The sequence below is a fragment of the Battus philenor genome, unplaced genomic scaffold (assembly GCF_028537555.1).
Source record: "Battus philenor isolate CCGP_79_NKW_IND1 unplaced genomic scaffold, ilBatPhil1.0.hap1 SCAF_2, whole genome shotgun sequence".
In the NCBI taxonomy this organism is placed as follows: domain Eukaryota; kingdom Metazoa; phylum Arthropoda; class Insecta; order Lepidoptera; family Papilionidae; genus Battus; species Battus philenor.
In genome coordinates this window covers 15,661,363-15,684,467 of record NW_027181682.1, presented here as the reverse complement: position 1 = coordinate 15,684,467, position 23,105 = coordinate 15,661,363, and the positions used below count along the sequence as shown (strand labels likewise).

The 23,105-nt window shown below is 32.4% G+C and overlaps 1 protein-coding gene across 1 annotated transcript in view; it reads left to right on the top strand.

Annotated features, from left to right (window-relative positions):
* Sox21b overlaps positions 1–23,105 on the top strand; it is an 80,112-nt gene that overhangs the window by 46,587 nt on the left and 10,420 nt on the right. The window lies entirely within an intron of this gene.

The window sequence follows — 23,105 nt, the reverse complement described above, 5'->3', positions numbered from 1 at the left end:
TACATTCACTCCTTTAAAGCTATTAAATCTATAAACAATCAATCACCCTGTATAATAAAAATTTCAAGATCATTATTGTATACCTGCGATAGTATTGTCATCGAGCGAGGTTCTATAGCGACGAATAAAAAAATTAAAAAGTGTATTGAACTTATCACGCCACATGTCGTTCTGTTCACTTCATTGTTTAGTCCACTGCTTATTACGTTATTTGTTCGGTTTATCTCTACATTTTAATATTTATCGGAAATTAAAATAATTGCTCTTTTACGTCGTAGTACAAAAAATTCGAGAACGGCTTAACTTGTCCCGCTAATTCTTAATTCAAATTTTCGTTATGGCAAGAGGAATGTTATTTTATCTGTCACCAGTTACATATTATAATGTATTTATTTTAAGTATACATGCTATATACACGTATATATGTATGTTTTGTCTGTATGTACACGTTACCCACCTGATAATTATCCCTCTAATGTTTCCATACTATGATTGTCTGAAAGAAATTGCCTCGTGCGATAAGACCGCCCATTGCACTTTTTGTTTACTAATATGTATATATTTTCCAACATGTACAACTAATTTCTTTATGAAATACTCAAACATTTGTCGACAATCAAGGGCTTAAAACAGGCGCATTAGGAAGAAAGCAAATAAAAGAAAACATACCATAAAGTAAAACATGATAAACATATTCTTAAGTTTCATACAACTGTACGAATTTAAACGTTTCTCTTTTGACAGCGTATACAACCCTGGCCATAATTATGCTAGCCATAAAAAAAACATAATAAATTTTAAAAAATGGCGTCTATATATAATATTAAAACTAGACATAAATTATCGTTTGTCTTCGTTTCATCGCCCATAGGCATAGAACTTTCCAGATATCTATGGAAAGATATACCATAATCGCCACGCTTTCAAGATTAGCGATTGCAGTCTTGGTACACAGAAAATGCTGTTATCCATCCTCTAGAAACTTGTTTATGACCAGTGGCGATTACTTATAATTAATGCACAAAGTGTAAATTATATAAGATTGTATCTCGCATGGCTACCACTGCTCTATTTTTATGAATACATTGTTTTACCAATCATTTAAATGAGTCAATAAAGTTCCGCACATTTCAATCAACTAAAATCTCTCAAATATTACAAAAAAATTATTTAATAAAATACTTAGATAGTTTTAGATTTAAAACTAAGAAAACAAAAGTCTGAAATACCTTTTGAAACTAACCATTGTTTTTTTATGGCCCCCGCTATTGGGAGCCTCTCGTACCCCCTATCTGGTGTGGGACAGGGACTTTTTGTTTTAATTTATTTAATTTTTCACAATCTTTTTTATTTTCTTACTCTTCATTTATACATCTTAAGATCTTTCATTCGGTTTTCTTCCACATTTCTTCTTTCATTCTCTTAATCAATTATAAAAAGAAAAAAAACTAACCATTGTTATAAAACGTATGATATAAAAGTTACATTTAAATAAATGACATAGAAATAAAATATGTATTACCAGTTACTTGTTTGTAATCAAATCGAAACAGTAACAATCTGTTTGTGTTTAGTTACTTGTCCCAGTGCACTTTAAGACTAAATGGGGCATGGTACAGTCACCCGCGCGACGACAAAAACCAAACCGTGGTCACGACTGCTCGTGACTCCAAAACCAAGGCGCAATAACTGACCACTTGTTCTTTTATAAACATGTTCCATTGTTGTAAAACGTATCTATTATGTCCCTAACGGAACTGCCGCCTCCATTATTTTATTTGACAAAAAATATTCTACGCTTTTATAACTCTTATGAATTTGTGGTATAAAAATAATTGATGGCAGATAACATTTGTAAAGGGACCTATGCGGCATTTTTTTTTCACCGTGACATGCCGTTTGATCTTTGGCATTTATAACTTCACTGTGTTTGAGATGTCAAAGCGTTCTAAAGACATACCTTGGACCACATAACTAATAAAGGATAAAGAACTTCGTCACGGGCATATCATCTATTTCACCGAATTGTCCACAATTTTTACAATACTCTATCATCATCAGTTTAAGTTATGGGATGGCCACCGCTGGGCATAACCGTTGCCCATACATGTCTAATCGGACCGATGATATGCGGCCGCCATCAAGCATCTTCCAATATAATTAATATTACTATATTACATTTGATATAGATATTTAGATAGTGAATGTATAATAGATAATACTATTAGTAACTGAAAATAATAAAACAGTGTTACTATTATTGTTAATTCACTTTAAAGATTATTTTTATATCTTAAAAATAATAAAATTGAATATCGTATACGCGGAAATGTGAGGTGAGATAAAGGATGGAAAGATTGACAGTACGCACAAGAGATATTTCAAAACAGACGGCTTGACGTTAGTTGCACATTATTACAATAATATTTACAGACAAGGTTACGTTATAAAGCTTGTGTCGTAGTTAAAGGTATACAAAACAAGTGAACTCATTACACAATCGATTACATAACACTTACAAAGCCGCAGCCCTTGCGACAGCGCGTCTACCCCAATTGCAGTAACGGCGCGATAGAGCAACTCTCGCGGTGGCTAACACCCTCATACACTGGCCTTTAAAAAGCGGAAACTTTCAATAACTTTAATCGCGTGTCAGTCAGAACTTTGACGTACCCCCGCAACTAAATCCCATTGTCCTCACCTCCCGCCGCAGCGCCGGCCCCGGGTTTTGACAGCGAAAACTGTCAACTGTCAAAAGCATTCAAGGAGGTTTTAAACTATGCATCGAACCGGCGCACTTGGTTCCGCCTTTGTTGGTTATCAGAGTAACTCAAGACCCCTGTCATATGTGAAACATATTGTTTTGTTGCGTTGCAAATTGATTTTTTATCATGAATCTCGTTTACAAGATCTGCTTCCTAATGTTCCTAATGTTACAGTTGTTATGTTATTTCTTTCCATTTTACTTCGCTAAGCAACTTCTGGCAGTAAAAAGTTAAAGGTAAACATAACTCCTTTAAATCTTTTACATCTATAATCAAAATCTGCAGGAACAGTATGTAAACAATAAATATTTTCAATATTTTGTAGTCCGGATTTAATTTTATATCTGAAACCTTTGTTTTTAGATGAATTATACTATACATTAATTAACTACAAAATACCTAAATACTAAAGCCTTTGTAGCTTTTACAGCTATAACTAAATACCTTTTATATACATAGATAGATAGATATATCTTTGACAACTTTGTAGTATGTAGTATATATAAAATTAAATACTTTATACTCCCTTTTTAAAATTCTTCATGTTTAGATAGCATATCTTGTGGTGTGTTTATCTCCGGGTCAATAAAGTTTTTATCAAACGTATAAGTATAGACATATATTCTTGTAAAAGTTTTTATTCCGTGGGGTTTTTTTCGTGTATTCTTCTCAGATATAAGACATATAAAGTCAATAATAGATGTCATTCATACTGTTCATTAAAGAATTTTTTAATTTAGATATATTTGGAATATATATAGTATTTAGGTAATCTACGTGACATTATATAAAAATAAGATAAAGTTCAGTGACAATTCTAACGGATACCTTTCATCCATTTTACTCAATTAGCCGAAGACGAGTCTTAATTGGTGTAACAAAGTCGATGATGTAACAAAGCTTGATTTCCGTCACGACCGCAATCAGTGCATGACGTCCATTGCTACGCTGTAACCTTGACTTCTAATGTGGCCAGAGCTTGGCGGTCGATGGAGTAAGTTGCGGAAACAAGAGTCAAGAACCTGAGAATATATATACCATTGTTATTTTTTGCCGTCTTTTTCATTCATGAAGGTCGTGTTTGTTCTGATAAACAATAGACAAAGATATACTCAGGATTTCTAAGTTGTCAAATAGTGTGACAATACAACACCCGTTCTTAGGGGACATCTGTATGCTCTCCAACCACAAACAGTGTGGGTGAACCGAGGTTCAAAACGGATCCCTCCTTGGCTCACCTGTGTCCACTCAGCCGTCCCAAGTCGCAAATACACAACACCAACAGAAAATAGCTCTACTCGAGTAAAGCTGTTTACTACGTATTACTTCTTGCAACAGGAATGCATCAGTCCAGCTCTTTTTATTTTTAAATTCACGGACCATTCAGCTCCGTGAACTCAGTTCCGATGAAGCTGTAAAAGCCCCCAAGCTAACTTATGATAACTCTTATGAAAAACCCTAGAAAGAGTAGAGACCACGAAACGGCAAGCATATGAGAAGTCCTCATATAGTAGACAGACGACTTATCTAAAGTCTTCGGAAGAAATCAAATACAAGCCGCTTTCTACTGATCCTATTGTAATTGAAGGGACGAGGATTAAATCGTTAGTGTGTTCTTGATGATGTATTGGAAGTGAATGCACTTTACAATTCCATCACCCGCTTGAAGAGTCAGGCAGTGCGTTCGCGCACGAGGCATTTACCTTTTAGAGTACTGCTGTGAGAGACGGTGGAGGCAAGATCTACTGTAAATAGGTCCTTGTCTTCGGGCAGATGTACTATATCCATAGGTACAACGGTTGGGAGCTTTGGGTACAATATAAACAACAAATTAGGAATAGATTAAAGAGGATCATGGTCCTATTGGAAAACTATGTGGGAGTCTATTTGCAGTATTGGACTTCTTAGGGTTGAAATAAAAATAATAAATTTGGCTTACATAACAATTTATTGTTTATTATAAAATGCTTTTTTGACGATACAGGCTTGCCTGGTATGAACATCATAAAATATTAATAAAAAATTCGCTATTGTGTTAGTGTACCTAAGAAAATCAGTAATCTCAAATAATAATAAAAACTCCGTTAGTGTAACAAACCGAATCAAAGTGTAGGATAATCAATGTAAAACTATAATATAAATTGACTACAAAGAAATAGAGTCAAAATATCGTAGAGTTGATTTTACAGCGGCGTCGGGGTCGTTGACCTCTCGGAGCATGACCACTGATCACTTGGAGCGTATCAAGCGAAAGCCTCTCAAGAATTAGACGAAAACAAGTCTATTCAAGTGGAATTCTAAGAACAAGTGCTTGTAACATTCGTATTTTTTTAACCAACGCAAAAAATGTTTCGAACCTCTGCCCAAATGATTTCGTGACGCTTTTTACTGACTGCAACGTTTGCAGTTGACTAACGGATTTATTATTTTTTAAACTTTTATTTATTATTTTAAATCAAATTTTATTATCATTAATTTGATTCTCATGTGGAATTGTGTATAACGATAATTTCCACGAAATTATTTTTGTACTTTTACCGTGTGGATATATAAAATGCGTGTTTGAACTTACCGCTATTTTTTAAATGTATTAAGGGCAATATTAAATATATATTTTATGCTCTTATCTATTTTTTGACGTAGATGTACGATAGAAATAAAATTGCTAATGGCAGCCATTTATAAAAAAAATTGCAGCCATTTTAATAATTTCGACTTTCATGATGTCTATTTTTAAATTTTTTTATTCCGCCATAACGCGCCAAATATTATCTTTTTTTAATATTTAAAACGTGTAGTACTAATAGCAAAGATAAACAAATAATACAGTTTTTATTACCAAAATATCTATATGACTTGGAAACAAAATACCATCTAAAATATAAAAAAGTTAGCTGATGGAATATGAAATTAAAATTAAAATCATTTTGTTCGAATTTTAAATTGTTCGTTATGACTATTAAATATAAATCATATACAAAATAGGAAGTATAAAATACGGTCTTGCTGCAAAATTCGATTTCTTCGATAGAATATTTATTACGTGTTTCACTATAAATTAGGTCACTAATAATGACCGTACCCTCAACTTTTTTGGAAACTGTCACGCGCTGTATCACGTCATCTGTCATAGGTCTATCAAGCAAACAAAATTGAAATACATGTGTTGGTTTTATCAAATTATCAACAAGTAATAGTAATTTAAAGTGTCTGATATAAATCACAGAGAAACCAAATAAAATTCCAGACATCATTCCTCCAGCATCATTTGTACAAACCGCGGTATAAAACAGGCGTGGCCGACACGTGTGTCGCGACCCTTATTTAAGGGTCAGGACGCACTGAACTCCGAAATAGCTATTAAGTTAATTGCAGACGCGAATTTATGCCGGATGCTAAATTGGGGTGAATTTTAAGCGACGCGCTTGTTCAATTAGTTTAAAAGATTTTGCGACGTACCGTGGAGACTGCGGAGGTAATGTTTTAAAGTTTATCGAGGATTATTATTTTTTAATTAGATTTTTTTAAATAATTTTAGTTTAATTCGACTCTAAGGTATTATTAGTCTACTACTATTCTATACTAGTTGTACAGAGGGGAGGTTTTAGTGTCTCATGGTAAGTCTATCCGGCAAAGCTGATCTAAACAATGAAAGAATCTAAGCATAGTACAATTGTCAGTAGTGGAAGCACCAATGGTTATTACATAAGTTGAAGCACCATTTCTTAACTTTTTTATCTGACTTCCTCTGCTGCCCAGATAGCATTTATAGATTCCGCGGGTGTCAGGAGGCAGGACGCTGAAGGCACTTAGACTAACATCTCTTTTAAGGTTGAAAGCCTCTGCTCAGACTACATACTACAATTTTACAGGATTGGGAGGCCGCCGAGCGCTTAGATCGCTTCGGTGGACGCTCCATGGAGTCACTGTTTTTTAATTATGACCCCTGCTATTAGGGACTTCGTAAAACCCCTGTCTTAGGTTCTCAGGGACAGTTTTATTTAATAATTTATTCAGATTTCTTTTATTTTCTCATTCTTACGTCCTTCTTAATATCTCTCACTCATTCTTCTTTTATTTGTCACATTATTTTCCATTCTTTTTCATTTTTCACTGTTCGTCCTGGGACTTTATTTCACATTTTATTATATCTTTATTTTCTATTTTTATTTATTTATCACAGTATTAACATTTGATTTTTTTATTACATTTTGTTACTTACAATTACTATTGCGTTTTATTACCTTTTATTGCTTAATTTTCTACCTTCTGATAGTAATACAACGTCTGGCACATTTCCTCTCCATGGAGTGGTTAGACCCAAGTGTACCCGGGAACTCTGCTTAGGCTATCACTTGACGATAATACTCTTTTAGCATTCCATTTCAAGGACTTCCCAGAGGGCAAAGCCTCGTCATAGTCGATAGCTACTACCTGGGTTACATTACTACACCTTCGGAAGGCTTTAGCGCAGGGAGAGAAGTGGCGGAATGAACTCTAGTCACGCTTCTTATTTAGTATGATCGGAGGTAGGGGCTCTCTATATGTGGCTCACATATCATACATACCTCGACTCCGACGAGGTCAGTTGGTTTTTTAACGGCTGTGATACTATCCCGCGCCCACTTTGCTAGACCTCGGTCTTTTGTTCTTTATAATTTTTAACATGTCAAAGAAAAATTGGTCAAGTGTTTATACATACGAAGCTAGATATGAGTTAATTTCATTTATATTGACATTAATTTTATTAAAAAAATTAAATGTCTGAAATACATCAAATTATTTTTCTATTGTAATACGACAGGCCAATAACATATAGAAGTACAATATGTAGAGACAGCTAGTTCGTTATTATTTTTTGACTTTAAACCGAAGCATGTTTTTAATAGTATTTATACGTCAATGATCACATCACTTAGCAAAAACTGTGAAAGATACGGCCAGTATTCCTTAGTTCCTTCAGAGATATATAAGTAGACAGTAGTAACCAACCCTTGTACAAGTTAATATTAACTTATACTTTCAATATCATGTATCAAAGACTCAAATGTTACTGCATTGGATACGGTATTTATGTTTTTAAAAGAAAACTATCTAATGTTTTTCAATATTAAATATAATCTATAAATATATATATATATATATATATATATATATATAATATTATAGTTAATTATATTTTGCGTAAATATAATATTATGTATTAAAATATATTATTCAGGGTAATCAGTTATAGATGTGAAAGTTTAGTAATGTAAAATAGAAGGTGTATAGCTTATTTGTCAGCAAAAAGACGTAAATATTTTACACCTACTTACAATCATACTGTATAAAGCGATCGACATGTGTCGCTATATGCAATAGATCTATAATTTTTGGCAGTACCAATTCTTCAAGAACGTAATAAAACGAATTTTATAGATAGGATGGGATGAATTAGGAGCTATACTAGCTATATAAGCTACTTCGAAGCTTTTTCACATATGAGAGTCTGTGGAAAAATGAATGAAAATATGAAGTAAAGAAAATCACTTACGTGAAAATAGACTGAAATGTCATAAATCTGAACTGTCATAACTTTATATAAAAACAACCATTTCCATATTTGTACGCCAATAAAATGGAAGCGGTGGAATAGGGCGGCGTCACACGCGACGGGCGCGTGTCGCGGCGTCGTTACAGCAAACATTAGGGTCGCGACACACTCGACGGGCGCACGCCGCCCACTGAGCGCTCCAAAGGGCAATCTGACCAAAATTGCGTCCCACGTCTCATATTTACCAGCTAATAACCCCATTAGCCCTAAACTTTGCCGTCTGGGACGGTATAATAAGTACTTGTCACGATTGAATCTGACAGTCGTGGTTGAAATTCTTATTTCTTTACTAATTCAGTTACATACACTATATAGCAGGGGTGGTCAATCTCTTACATAGTGCGAGCCATTTTTCGAAATTTGAAAAGCGAGCCTCAATTGAATACGCATTAAAAACACGCAAAAGAATGCTTTTTCATCAAAATCATATTTGTTAAAATTATTTAAACAAAAGCACAAAATATTTCCATTGAAGTTAGATATAATGGCACACATATATGACAGAAATCTTAATAATACTTAACATGCCGGTTAGTTAATTGTGATCGGTGTTTGGATTTCGCTAATTTTATGATGGAATAATAATTATTGACACCAGTAATTTGTTTCAATTTCTCAGGAGCTGACATAGGTAATATAAATTTTAATATTGATATAATTCGTCAATCAATCGGAGCCAAAAATAATTATTCAAAGAGATGCATTTGGCTCGCGAGCCGCAGTTTGGCCACCCCTGCTACTCTAACTCACCATCTAGTTTTCTATAGAAAACTTTTATGTAGTTCAATTGGCAAAAATTGTGTTCATGTAATTATTTATTTTTCTATACTTAGAAATATATTCTAGGACCAAAACGTAAAGTAAAATTGTCATTTAAAACTCTCGGGGAGAAAGATTGTAAATTTTTTTTTCTTATGTAATGTAGGACTGTCTAGTACATTTACCAAGCATCTGTTTATCAAAAGTTTGGTATTTAATTTGGCTAAGTCTAAATTTTGAAGGATTTTTTGTCTCAAACAGTTCAAGTCGATTGGTCGATATCATACTGCATTGATTCTTCGCGATTTTTTTGCCAAAAACTCGACTCATATCGTTCCGTAACCACTGTATTCTCCTGGTTCGGCTTTGTGAGACTTCTTCTTACTTAAGCAAACTCAAAAGTCTAATACGGGGTCGATGTTTTGACACAATTGAGGAGATAAATATTAAATCTAAGATCTTAAAGACTACCGGAAAAAGACTATATAAACAGTTTCGAAGACTGGAAAAAGCGTAGCCAAAGTGCGTTTTGTCGTACTAGGATTATTTTGAAGGGGATGTAATAGATTTGGAAGAATAAATAAATAATTTACATTTTATTAAATAATTCACCTCACTTATTAATCACAGTATTAAATTGATATTGGTAGTAATACGTTTTCTTTCATTAAAAGAATAAATAGTAGTTTATTTATTGTCTATATGGTTGTAAATAAGTTGTAAATAGAATTTTGGACGAACATACCAAGTCAGAACTTTGTACAACGTTATGTTTTTTATGGTTCGATATGTATAAAACTAATCAAATACAAAACACTTGTTCTAATCAAATCCAGCCCCCTTGTTAAAGTGTTTGTTGGACAAATTCCACAATCGTACACTCAAACAAGAGCTCCGTACCTTCTAATAAATCTATTGTTAAGTTACAACGAACGTATACATTGCGGTGACTTACAAAAGTCACGTTTTTTTTTGTTTAAATTTAATTGGTACAGTCGCGAACGTAACTAATTTGTTACATGATTAAATGTCAATGAAAAGTGTAAATTGATGGGCTATTATAATGATCATAGATTTCCTCTCTAAAGTAAGTTACTGAGGTATGTTCACCGCTGCACAATTTACAATAATTTTTTTTTTCTAGTATATTTCCTCTAGATTTATTTCTACTCTTAACACTTCAGGCATTATATGTAAATATATATATCTGCATGTAATAAATTACGTCAATTAACAAAACTAAGTCAAGTGGATGATATTTAAAAATATTAATATATTAAACAATTATCATCACGACTGTACAAGACATGTAGTCTGCTTAACCAAATGTACACAGGTGTGACATGTTGTATTAACTGTACCACAATCCTTTCGCTTCAAACATTAAGTATAGTTCACAGCGGGAAATGAAAATTAGCTATTACAAGGTTTTTGTTTATATCAGAGGAACTCAATCAAAGACGCACCTGTACCTTTGAAAAGGACTCCTTCCACTCCTTTAACTTCTGCTTCTCTACTTCTTTAACTTCTTCCACTCCTGTCCACTTTAACTCGTCGATTACCACTGCAGGCAAGAATAGGTCCTGTTTGTTTTTATCTATAGGGAATTATTCTGTATTTAAAACTTTCTTTCAACTGGTCATTGTGACCACATCTTTCTCTGTTATTTACGATCTATTGGATTGAGATGCGTGGTTCAACTGTATTGTGATGAGCTATAGTTTTCTTAACGCGAATTCACTGTGTTCAAATATTTACAGCTTACGTCGTATTTATGAAGTGTGACTGTAGCCTTATTTCGTCTTTTATTCAATTATTACAAAATAACACAATAACTATTGTTATAACAATGCTAATTGACGCAAGCATATATTGTTTCTCTGCCATTGTCTGTCTCTTTTGTTATATTAAATAGTTGTTGAATGATTGTGTATCCACAAGGTTATGGAGATTTTAAAAAAAGCCTCTTTATTTTTATTTAAACAATAATAAAGGTATACAGAAAGTCACTATAACTGTACATAGTTTGTTAGCGAAAATATAAGCTCTTATAAACAAGTATGTAACTTTCTAATTATACTTGAATTAACAAAATAGGCCATAAAACGTTCTAGAAACTTCGACACACCTCGTTCAATATTTTTAATGCCTTAAGATGAAAGTCTATTAAGTTGCAAAATCTAACTTTACAAAAGAGAACCATCCGTGCTATTTACAGCTTAGGGCTGTGAAATCTCCTTGAGAAATTAGTCTAAACACGTCAATATTGTTACAGTAGCCTCATAATATCTTTATGTCAATATTTTGTAGTGTATTTACAATGCACCATAAAAACCTATATCATCAAAGTTTCGATTGAAAAACTCTAATTAATTTGTAATAAACGAAATCAGATTTTTAATAAAATGCCGCATACATTATTGGATTAGCATTAACAAAATTCAAAACGTATATTAAGCATAAATTGACAAAAAAAAAACCTTATTATTCAATAAAAGAATATTTAAATGTCAATAATCCTTGACAGCGATGTCGCCTGATTATTTTGATTTCATTTAGAATATATCTGATAAAGTGTATATGTATAAATTTGTGTTAAACTTTATTAAAAGATATATTGTGGAGTTTCCTCCTGTTTCGTATCCAGAAGGCACAGGCGACTTTGTTGATGTCGTCATAAGACTTCAGATGCAGACCGCTTCAAGCCGATCTTATTGGAGATCTATAGAATAGGTTTATGTCTAGCCGGGTACATAAATGATAATGGTGATGAAAAGCGATATATTCACATAATAATATTATCAGTTATAATTATTTCTACAATATATATATGTTCTTCAAAATTCTCCAATTTAGATGTTAAGTAAAATTTGATAGGAAATCTATTTTGTAAAATATCTCTAGTTTCTTTTTTTCTTATTATGTACACACTTATAACTTATAAATTTACCTAAAAGACAAAAAAATGTGTGATAACAATAGAAAACGATGTTATTTTATGCGAAAGAAATTTAACCTATTATACTTCAAATCAACTGCACTACTATATTGCATTGGCTTTGTAATTTTCTTTACTGTAACACAAGGATCTCAGAGAACTGATGTATCATACCTGTAACAAGATGTTTATCGGTCCAGATGTGCACTGTTGCCTTGTTGGCATTTACATGTACCGAAGGCTTCAGAAGGCTCTTAGAATAAACCTCGTTTACGTAACTTAGCCAGATAGCTCGCTTGGGAACCTCTGCTCAGGCTACTAGCTTTTAGATCAGATAAAAAAGGCCTCCGAAAGTAGACCTAAGTTTCGGCTGTCACGCATCACTCGACCGGAGACGAAGGACCGAACCTCGACTTTGCCGATTTATTGTTAACAGTGCGACCATGATTTACGGATTCTATATTAGGATTAAAGTTTTAATTGTAGACTACCATGGCTAGTATGTTTAGATGGAAAACGGGACTGTCCGTAATTCGTTCGGTTATATATACATATGAGTGCAGAAAGATCCGCCGACCAGGTTTAGATCTTCTGAAGATGCTAGAAATAGTCCAGTTCCATTCGGTGCAATTGGAAGTTCAGTGCTATTGAATATTGCGTCATATAGCTGAAATGATACCCACCAAGACGAGTGCACATATACTGTTTATGTCTATGTAAATTTACCTTGTATAAAACATTACTAAAAAAATTATATGATTTTTTTACGAATGTTTTACAAGAAGGCTTTAATAGAACAACGGATACTTCTATAATTGAGTCAAAGAATATTTTTTTGGACAAATAGGGTGAAAAACACCCCGGCTTAAATCTTAACGTAATCCAATAAATTGCTGCATCACGATTAGCATATTACGCCAGCAGTTTGTTGCCGAACGGAAGTGACCAATCGCGTGCGCCGCCGGATGCCCCACCCTCCCTCCGCCCAGCTCGCATCCGGTCACGTGACGTCATCTACATGACAGACGCCGGAGAGACGGCGAGCAGAATAGACGCGCATTATGTTACTTTATGTCAATGGACTGAAAAATGACTTGCATTATTTTTATACAATACAAAAATAGATTATTCATATTTACTGTCCCTGTAAACAAACATACTAACGATATCACAAGTATTATTTATTAAATTTATTGACATCGATTTATTGCTATATTACCAGTAATCGCCGCTCATCTCCCCTTCACTCTAGAGAGGGGTTCTTTTAAAAAGTATTCCCTTGCCGGGACGAATTTTCATTAAACATAGAAGAACAGCTATGACAAAAATTATTGCAGGGTTTTTAATCTTCTGGTATTAAAATGATCGTCTACTAGCATGATAGAAGTATGCAGCCACAAAAGAAGAATTCTTTTATGTAGTACTCTTCGACTGGAAAACTCTTGCTAAGTTTTTATTCTTTGGGAATTAGAAGAATCATTTGCAAGCGTGTCAGCAATTACACAGAGATGTATCCAGATAATCTATATCTACAGTATTCTTCTTTATATTTTATTATCTCCAAAAAGTATGTAATATAAACTTATTTAAAATTAAATTCCTTTTATAATGTATATTTCATTGGATATTAAATTCTATACAAATACACAAAATTTTAATCTTCAAAGGCTCTTTGGTTGTTATCGGTTTAAATAAATATTTTGCTCTCGACAGCTTTTAAAATTATTTCATATTTTTTCTCAACAATGAATCACGTTCTACGAAGAACTGATATAAATAATACCTTTCGTATTCACGTATTCACATTTTCGACGTAAGTGTACTTTGTTATGTATAACAAACTGAGTTTTCTTTCTCCAATTAAGTCTCGTGAATAAAATATCAAGACGTGTGTCAATTGAAAGTTACAAGAGCGTAGAGAGATAATTGAACGCGTCCTACTTATAAGTCTGTGTAACAGTACAGTCGCGTGCAACATTGACTATAAAATATTCACGAATTTATAGACCATATGTTACACAGGTAGTCTTAGTTAATAGATACTCTAGTCTTTAAAGTGTATTAGATTGACAGATAATATTTATTAAGAACAATTTAATGTTTAAAACACTTTTATGTAAAAAGAATTAAATAAAAGCATATTTATATATGTGAATACATATTTATCAGCTTCCAAATTATATTCCCGCTTGTCTGGAAAAGAGCTATACATACTGTGTGATTGAATCAAAGCCAGTTTTTAAGTTTGAGATGTCGCAGACGATAGTAATGGATGTCAATAAACGTAGAGATATGTAAAGATGCGTTTACACGCTAGGCTACTTTTAAATATGTGCAAGTAGCTTTAAACATACAAGACTATCTTTGTCTAAAATTAATATAAATATTTATTCAAATCAAATTTGTTTTTTTTTTATTATCGTTTAAAAACACTAATGTATAAAAGATTAGGACTCTATTTAAGTTAAAACAAATGTTAAATAAATAGTTAATTAATAAAGAATGCTCACGGCATTAAGTTCGCCATTATTTTTTGTACAAGAAATTTATAAAATATTTTAATAATGAATGATTTTTGCACGCGACTGTACTTGCCTATCACTTTCTAATACATATTGATTCTTCAAAGATCACTAACTTTTGAAGAGATTTACACGTCTGTGCGTCTTTATGCCAAGACGTACTGAACTAATCTTTTAATATACATATATTTATAAATGTGATAGAGATTTAACAAGTATTTTATATCAGAAAACTGCGTTTCTTTTTCTTCTTTGTTCTCTAAGTGAGCCACCTCTTTCCCCTCTGTTAGGTCATACGATATTTATGAGATATATTAATTAATGTAAATGCTTTTGTAATATGTATTGTTAGACTTGGCCACTTAACCCTTAAATGCATGGCTTATATTTATACTTTAAAAAAATATTCATCTTGCAGATAAGTATACTGAAATGCAGGGAAAAATAGGAAAAGAATATGTGTATAATATTTTTTATACATATTTTTTTAAAAACCTTAAGTTGTAGATATACAACACTGTGCATTTACTTTTATGTGTAGTACTCATTTTACTTTTAGGTAATATTTTGCAGTTTTACATCATTATGCATTTAAGGATTAAAACCTCTTTATATTTTTATTTCTTTTTATTTATGACAGTTTGTGTCGTTATGCGTTTTGCTTGTCCGTTTGTTCTGTCAGTCTATTATTACGTATTATATTATTGTTACCTAGTTTTGTAAAATTATAATTGAAATATCAGCATCATTTTTATCTATTTAAGCCGTTTATACAGTCCAAACTCTCACCTACATATACCAAAAACAGACTTGTCTACTTCGACAAAGAAGAAATAGTTACGAGTGGTTTATCACAAAAAAAACTCTTTTTGGGCAAGAAAAATATAATTTAAAACTAGAATCAAATTTCATGGATACATAATTGTTAGACTGCTAATGATATTGTTAAATGTTGAGCCGGGAGAGCCGCCCGTCGGTCAATACCGGGGCCGAGATGATTTGCGGGAGCGGTGCTAATCTATCAATTTAACCACGGTTTGTTAGTTCCGTCCGTATCTCACGAGTGGGGTGTATCGTCGGATGAGTTGGCGCGAAAATTCGCCATGTCATTTGTTGGGATGCTTTTTAAGCGGGTACCGATCTTGGCATAGACAACGCGGGGGATGCGGCCAAGTGTTTTATTGTTTAATTTTATTATCTGTATCATTTTGAATGTTCTAAAATAATAATAGCCACGCAAGGTATAGGTTTTACTCAAAGATCGCCACAAATCTGGCGCTGCCCGCATTCAGCGATTTCCTTGGGAGGTTTTTCAACAAATTCAAAATATCTTTATTCAAGTAATTTACACACGCTTTTGAATTGTAAGTAATTTTAATATTATAAACAGTAAGGTATCATCGGCTCTTAATACTGATTTGCTAAGAAGAGCCGAGCAGGAAAACAACAGTTACTATTTTTATATGAAATTTAACAATGTTATTCGCATACATTGTAATATCAACTATGTAGGGTCAACAAACAAAGTTTCATTAATTTATTTCAATTAAAAACCTTTTTTTATATAATATACTTTTAATTTTATATTTAAAACTAAGAAAAGAAAACTTCTTTTTGAACTTTATCATATATGCATACAGACCAATAAGCATTATATATATACTTTGTTAAATCATCTGTGATAATTTTAACTGTAGTCATTTGAAATTTTCTAAATGAAATTTCGTAACAAAAAATTTGGAGTTTTTTTTTTATTTGTTTGAAAAGGCTCGTTACGAATTTCCCCGTTTTCAAACTAACATCGGATACGCGCTACACAGAATAACTCTCAAAATCTCAATTATCTGTGCAAAATATTATTAAGCGTCGCAACACCACCACTAAACGATCGCTAATAGCTCTGAAAATTCGTAAAATTTTTATTTTTAAAGTGCAAAGTGAAGCCCTCGTGCGCCAGAAGTAAATATTTTGTTGCCATTTATGAAGGGCATTTAGTCGTGCGGCTCCCGGGCCGCGAGTGCACCGCAAACGTACACTTTTACTTTTTAACGCTGCCGTACAAAAAAACTAAGGACGAAGCCGGATAAAAATCAAAGCGCACACGAACCCCCTCAAATTGCTCTAATTCACGGTTGACATTGCCAAAAAAATTCAATTAAATTTCTCTAAAGAAAGGGTTTTGTTGCTAAGGGTGCTTATCCACTATTTCGGTCGGTACGAATTCTATAAACTCTTTGAAAAAAACCACAGTATTCGTTTACGCATTCTGCATGTGCAACCAAATTTGTTATTGAGAGGTACTGTAGCAATCTCTTATTTAGAATGTAAATATTAGAAAAATAATTTTGAATTCAGAACGATGTTGGCTATAACGAGATTTTGACATAATTATTTTTTTTATATTTTAATCATCTTGAACAATTTATTCATTTTAATTATTTAAAGTTAATGGTAGCTAATTGTGTATATAATTATAACTTGACGATAACTTATAAAATAAGTTAGAAAAGAACATACGGTGACCTGATCTTTTATAGACCTGAAAAAAAAACAGCCGAGATTGACTCACTAGAACTATATATTTATTTTAAAAAGAATACATGTTATATCGCGTATGCTTTTGTATTCCAGCATACAAATATTCTTTATTCTTTTTAAACCTAGAAATAGGACCTTTTGTAAATTATCTGGGATTCTGTTGTAAAAGCGCATAGTCGAGTCTTATGTATTATCAGTTATAGCTTCTTTATTACAAAGCTTAGTCTAACTTTTATAGGTACATAAATTATTTTAATAAAATTTCAGTGAAATCTACACAAGCATTTAGATTTTAAAGCGATAAATATTTTATGAACAGGAATAATGTTATTATTTCATGTTCATCTGACATTTTAAAGGCTATAAAATAAAGCTACTTGAATAAGAGAACGTACTCTGTGGTTGTAGTCGGTCCAGTCAGCTGTAACTCTAGTGTATAGCGGCCTTTAGCCCCGCGATCCCGTAAAAGTACAGCGATGGAGTCGCATTTAGCTAATTTTAATTACACAGGACGAACTTCCAAGAACTGTGGAGTCGCTAAGTTTTGTTATATTTTTACTGTGAGCTACAATTTTGAGTGGGCACTCGTTTTTTGAAACCCGTACGCTTTAAGTACGAGGAAACTTGTTACCGCGGCGTTCGAATCCTGAGACATTAGTTTTGTTTGTTTATTTGTTTTTGTGTTCTTCATTTATTTCGTGTTTCATAACTCATTCTTTTGACTTCTACGTCGAGTACCCATGTCTTTTAGCGAAACAATATTTTTTTTTTCTCTTCTATCCGCTTAGCTCCGGTCTCGTTGACGTTTATTATTTTTTTTTTACGTTGACTGCACAGTGCACAGGCATTGCCGACTGACTGAATATTTTGTAACAGTAAAAATGTATAAACCGAGTGTTTGTTATGAAAACAAATAAAAGAGAACAATGGCTAAGCATTACAAGTATTTTATAAAATATTACATACATATACTCGTATTTATGGAAAAAAATAGAGTAACATAAAAACCTTTTATAGTTTTTATCAATATTTCTTGTTATAAATTATAAACCTCGCAAAAAATTACAATTGTAAGAGGTTTACAAAACAAGGCGGGGGGCAGGGGGGGCGTGGAATGATGAACTAGATATTTTTAGAACTTGAACTTTATTCACTTCAGAGTGATTTACAAGATAACTTACAAGAATAAATTTTCAATAACTTTGCAAGGCTTTCGTAATATATATGACTATAAAGCTATGACACTTCTTCGTGGTTTCTTTCCTAAAAATTGGTGAAGTAATTTTGGTGACATCTCCTGGCCGCCATGGTCACCGGATCTTAACGCCATGGATTATTAGTGAGGTTATTTGAAGTGTGGCAACGACACCAAAATAAATATCGCTTACGACGTAGTGCCATCCTACGATCGTTTCTGCAGCGAAATATTGAAGCCAGGATTTTAAGCGTGGCCCACGTAATGATCAGCATTCATACAACATAGTATTAAGAAAATAAAATCCATAAAGTTCTTCTTTTTAATTTTTATTTAAACAAGTAATTAGCTATTCTAGTTTTTTTTATTTAAAATCGAATTTTGCATTCAGACACCCTTTATAACAATTTTCATTGTAATACTTTTATGGTAAATTACATCCTAACATATCTTTTATTGTTTTTCATTGACGTCAAATGCTTTTACATCGAATGACAAGTATTTTAATTTACTTAATGGTTTATATGGGAAGTAAAGGTGAAACTATTTTCCACACAATTTTTCCATTACTTATCTATTGTTATGGAGTTTTTTCCTGTTTCTTCTCAACAACGATAACACATTGCGAAGACGAGTCAAAATTAAAATAGATTAAAAAAATTGACGATCAATAAGAGTTCTGTTAAAAGTTCAAATGTCGAATATATAAATGTTATATTTATCTTTATATGTAATATTGTAACTTTTCAACTCAAAATATGAAAAAGGAAATGTTTGGAAGAATTTTACGGACAATAATACATTTACATAATACAGTGCACCTATATCTCATATAGTTTCTATTAAGGTATTGTGTATACTATCTAAATATCAATGATATCAAAAATAATAAATATTGTTATGAATAAAAAGATATTTCAAAATTCTAATTTCTACATAAAAATATGAATTATTGTTTACTGTCTCTGCGCACATTATTACTTTACGTTTCTTGGTGTACCGGCGTTCATAAAAAAAATAGACTAATGTAATATATTTCAGTGTGATAACTTGAACTAAACTTGTATACCTATAAGCAATCATCCTGTAGATTACTTCACATAATAACAAAACATTATAAAGTGTTTTATAAAAACACAACGACACGTGAAATCGACGAGTTTTTCCGCGAAATTTAACACGTACCTGTAACAAGGTGGCGAAGAAAAATACGGTCCGAATGGAAATCCCATCGCGTCCGACCTTTTCAGGGTCCATTCCGTATGCACAATACGCCGCATATACGGAGGAAGCCGGTCATTACCGCGCATCAATGGTGGCCGCCGAAAATGGACTCATTGTGGACGCTTAGGGCGAAGCCTCTATGATATTACAACGGACCCAATTCGGATACACTTTTTATTTTCTCTTTTTAACATGAAATGAAATATGAAAAGCGGGGTTTTCCCCCTTCTTGGCGTGCGAAATGTGAATGTGTTATTTTTAAGCACTTTCATCGTGGTCAATTTGATGAAATGTTTTTTTTTATAAATAGTTTGTTATACCAGAATTTTACTAACTTAATAGGAATGTATTCTTATTTTAAAGCACCATTTTCATTTGGAAAAATACTGTGACAATTTTTATATGACGTATTATTAAATTTTCGACGACATTTTTTAGGACAAATCACATTTATATGTAACGTCACATCGTCGGTTTTTATCTTGTGTGCGTTTTATTAATTGCGGCATCCTTCTCCCCTACCTCACATACTACAAGCGTTAATAATACTGACTTTCTTTAAAAAATCTTAAAATAATCATTACTGTACTAATGCCTTAGTCGATATATAAGATTCAATTAAATTCCAGCATAAAGACGTCCACGGCTGGACAACCTTCCCCCAGATATAAAAGAACTGACCAGACGCGGTCTGTATTCAACCTCTATTGACTCTAACACGCCGTTTTTCGATCAGAGGTCTCCACTACAAAACCTTAAAGCACCAGAGGTCGTTTATTCTGCATAAATGTGAAACATTTTAATGATTATATCATTCAAATAATTTAATTCTTAAAATTATTCCTAACTTTACTTAGTGCATTTATCAGCCACAATTACATTCACAGATAACAAAAAAACATATAGTTGTCTAATAAAAAATACGTATAATCACGTACAGAACAGTTATAGCACCATTAAATTATATTCAGACCACTCAGTGAATAATAAATCGGAATCGTTTTTATTGTCTGCCCCCATCCACCTGTCAGACTGTCACCTAAATTATTTTATTAAAAAATAAATAAAACTCGATGTTAGCGCGCGACTTAAATTATTAAACTCTCGAAAAATAAAAAATAAAACATGCTTCAAGGAGAAAATCCATCGTTATTCACGCCAATAGCAGAGACATCACGGTGCGAGATGACAACGAATTTAATTATAAATATAATAAAAAAAAAATTCTCCAACGTCCCTAACGGAGGAGTTGTCGGCTGTGCTAAATTTTGCCAAGCATTTCTCAACCCCTGTCCCGTGACTATAGGGACCTTGTTGTATTTACTTCGTAATAGCATCGTTCTCGGTATTTCAATATATTGTAGATCAGATTGACATCACCACAATGAGGGAGTTTCGAATTTTTTTATTTGTTATTTAAATTTAGAATCTTCGACAAGACTCGAAGTGCTCGATTACGTATGATAGCATTCAATTCGTCGATTTCCATGACATGTAATACGGTATTATAATGGTATTGCTTTTCAAATTATAATACAATTTTAATCTACTATAGTACTAATAATAGTAATATTAGAAGACACATAACGTAAAAAAAATAATAAATTAAAGTGAATTTCTCGCTTCTTCTCAATAGAAACAAAATTCCGATATTAATGTCTTGATTTGTCATATGTGCTAAGCAAAACTTATTTGATAGAATAAATATTTTTTACGTTGTTTTATTGATATATTACAGTTACATATTGAAATGCAAGTATGTACTTATTAAATTATTTCTAAATCAAAGAACTGATTTTTGTAATAAAAAAAAGTAAATAGGACTGGCAGAAAATAACTGTCGAATTATCTTTTTATAACCCAACTAATACACGTAATCTCTTTTCAATATTGTGTTCTTTATTTGAAATGTTTGATTGGTTATACATATGTTTTATAGCTTTATGGGTTGGTGGTGGTAGTATATTGTCCAAAGATCAATGGTTGAACGTGTTTATAATATAGCAAGAAAAATAGCCTTTTAATTTTTTTTTAATTCCTATTGCTACAAATAAATTAATTATTGTTTACAATCCATTTTTACACACTATACAATCAGAAACTATTAGTCGGTCGTATTACAATAAAAAAAAATTATTATGACATATTTCAGGGTGATCGATTTATACAGGTGATTAAAAATAGGTAGCATTTTGCTTTTTAATAAGATTAATTTTCACCCCTTCAAACCTTTAAAATATAATACAATTTATTTATTTAGAAATATCAGAGAAAGTATTAGTAAGTGATTAGATTTCAGTACAAATTTTAAGAGTCAATTAACCCTGAAAGCAGCGAGTGTTGCTTAGCTGAAAAGCGATAGCCTGAAGGAGTGTTTAATAAACACCTCGAAGGAACTAACGGTCAGTTAACTGGAATCGAGGGTCAGAGGATTATGCCTCACACAATGAAATAATTAATTGCTGCTCGAATCCGAGCTCCTGAAGCGAGGGCGCGGTTTTAGTGGCGAACTAAGCGGAAGCGGATTGCGAAATTATTCACACATACTCTTACTTTTATTCTAAGGTTAATACTTCGTCCTAATGATTTTTAGTTTACACAGGGTGATTGGTTATAATTGTAATAGATTAAAAGTAGTGAATGTGTAGGTTATTTGTGAGCAAAAATCTTTTGCACATATTACCAATCAACCCTTGTAAAGTGAGTTTTCTTCTTATTTTCAATCGATATACGGCCACAACAAGTCCTTAACCTTCCCCATAGGTATCTATGGGGGATGTAATTTAATCGCCACGATTGATAGGAGGGTTGGCGATCACGTTGTGTTATTATGGTACGGAGAGTATGCTGCTTATCCTATGTAAACTTGTTAGTAATTGATATTCTGTAATAGTATCCCGAAAATAGAACCCGCGAACTACGATCTTCATCAATCCTCCACCGCTAGACTGACATTGTTAAAAAATGGTTATTGTAATAAAATATTTTTTCTTTTAGATTTGCGTCAGTGTGTACAATACATTAATTGACTGCAAATGAACTATATGTTTATTAATTTATTTATTTACTTTATTAAAGATAAACAGTAACAAAAGGCAGTAAGAAAGTACAAACTTAGAAGCTTAGACATATAAAATTAGTTACAATTGTTACCTTATAACTATCTCACTGAGAACATTTAATGATTTATAGTCAAACAATGACAGAACAAGTAAAAACAGGAATGAAGGATTATGGTTTTTATACTTATATTATGTTAGTTTATATATCTAGATCATATATTTATATTATGGATTAAATTGTATTGTGTGTACTCAATAATTTCGAACGAAATTGTCTTTTAAAAGACACGAGAGAGGATATTTTAGTTCACCCCTTTAAAACGTTTACAACTTATCTGTACAAATAAGCATCTAAAAGAACTATTAAAAATATATAGAATCATTGTTAAAATCATTTTTACTTACCAATCAGTATTAAAATTTCGCATGATATTTCATTAACCGCTATACGTCACACTGTGTGATCCGTCTCTCTTATCCCCGACTACATAGAGTTCTGTCCATTA